Here is a 2,500-nt window from a genome sequence, read left to right as displayed (position 1 = left end):
GGTGAATGTGTCGACTAAATCGCTAATCTCTTAAATCAGATTGAGCGCTCGGGTCGTCTCCTGCAGGTTAATCACTCCAACAAACTCCTGCTAATTAGGTTAAGATGCCAATTTCCCCCAGAACACCTCTGAACGAGATCTTCATCTCCCGGTGGGCTTCAGCTCGCTCCTACAGCTAAAGCTCTGCCGTTTTCATCCCTTCCGATACTTAATTGAGGTTTCCAGGCGTGAATCCGGCTTTTGGCTCAAGTACAATTGAGTCTTAAACAATGACAGTGTTCCTGGAGTTTGGAGAGTTTCCTCAATGGCACAGCAAGTTAAAACACATGCAAATGAAAATTATTAAAAAAAGAATATCACTGGATAATCCAAAAATAGGCATTACTGCATCTGATATTTTATTTTATATAGTAAATACAGAATATAATATATATTTCATATATTTAAATGTTTTCATTGAAATAAGTATATCAGTAAATGTCTTAAAATGACAGATTTTGGTCCTAAGACGGTAACAGATAAATAATTTGGTGCAGTTTTGCATAAGAGCGATTATCAAGAAAATGTCCAGGTCCTATTTTCACATTCTTACAGTGTATTTTAAATAATGTCATTTATCACGATACGGTAATGAAGATATCATAATGACCATCTTATGGAACGCCCAATTCCCGCTACTTAGCAGGTCCTCGTGTTGGTGCGGTTACTCACATCAATCCGGGTGGTGGAGGACGAGTCTCAGTTGCGTCCGCGTCTGAGACTGTCAATCGGCGCATCTGATCACGTGACTCGTTGTGCATGACACCGCGGAGACTCACAGCATGTGGAGGCTCATGCTACTCTCCACGATCCACACACAACTCACCACACGTCCCATTGAGAGAACCACTAATCACCACCACGAGGAGGTTACCCCATGTGACTCTACCCACCCTAGCAACCGGGACAATTTGGTTACCCCATGTGACTCTACCCTCCCTAGCAACCGGTCAATTTGGTTACCCCATGTGACTCTACCCTCCCTAGCAACCGGGCCAATTTGGTTACCCCATGTGACTCTACCCTCCCTAGCAACCGGTCAATTTGGTTACCTCATGTGACTCTACCCTCCCTAGCAACCGGTCAATTTGGTTACCCCATGTGACGCTACCCTCCCTAGCAACCGGGCCAATTTGGTTACCCCATGTGACTCTACCCTCCCTAGCAACCGGTCAATTTGGTTACCCCATGTGACGCTACCCTCCCTAGCAACCGGGCCAATTTGGTTACCCCATGTGACTCTGAGTCACTAGAGTTTGGTTACTGAGACACACTTTGGGACACACTGAGACACACTTGGACACATCTGGGACACTTCTGGGACACACTGAGACACACTGGGACACATCTGTGACACTTCTGGGACACACTGAGACACACTGGGACACATCTGGGACACTTCTGGGACACATCTGGGACACTTCTGGGATGCAACACCTGGTGGCTCCCACTTGCAGTGTAAAAGGCTGTAATCTGTTAATATAGGCGCAGAAACAAAAAGCGACTGCTCACGCTGCTCACAGAGTATGTGTGAATCAGGCCAAAAAATGGTTGATGTCATCAAAAAAGTCATTTGAGAGTGAGCATGGACTATACATTTTGATTGACTATTTACAAGATGACATTTTGAGTTTATGTAGACTTTAAAAGGGGATGACAAAAGTAAAAAAAACAACCTCAGGTTGCATGTGAGCTGTTTTCAGTGCTGCTATCCGAGGTGTTTATTGAGGGTGAGCCGCTTTCTCAGCTTTGATCCTGAAGCCTTTGCTGTGTCACTCCCATGCGGAGAGAGATCTGTGGCTGGGAGTGATGAGGAGGAGGAGGACGAGGGCAACAAAAATGCTCCAACAGTCCATTTATTTGAGTTGGACTCCATAGACCAGTCGTTTTAATGCCAAAGTGAGTCAACGCCTTTAAACTAAAGTGTCAGTGCCCGACCTCACTGGTGCTCTTGTGTCTTGAAATGGGAACAAATCCCTGCAGCCAAATTGGGGATGTCCACACACTTTTGGCCAAACAGTGGATAGTGAAGTACTTTGAGTAATTATCTAGATTAATAAATATATAAGTGGCGTTTGCCTATGCACAACATGTTGCAGAGTGTGGTCTTGTGAGGACATCATGTGTGTTTGAAGAGATTATCTGCATCAGTTCTGATCATCTGTGTTCCTCTGAGACGCTACTGTCATTAATTTAGAGCGCTGGACCGGGACTGTGCCCCCCTCACCCGCCTGTCCATTCTTTCACAACACCGGACACACGATGCCAGCAGGCGCTTTAATGTCCTTCTGTTCTGTCATAAGTCTGTACAAACTGCAAATGTGTCTCTTTCTGACAACTGTTTCCTCAATTGACTTACATTTTAATTTCTAGATCCATGGAAATTCAACAAATCTAATTATGCTGACTTGACAAAGCCAACTTTCTTTTACAGGCTCGGTTTAGGATTTTTCCAAAATCC

Source organism: Xyrauchen texanus, chromosome 46 (genome assembly GCF_025860055.1).
Source record: "Xyrauchen texanus isolate HMW12.3.18 chromosome 46, RBS_HiC_50CHRs, whole genome shotgun sequence".
NCBI lineage: Eukaryota > Metazoa > Chordata > Actinopteri > Cypriniformes > Catostomidae > Xyrauchen > Xyrauchen texanus.
This window is presented reverse-complemented; position numbering follows the sequence as displayed.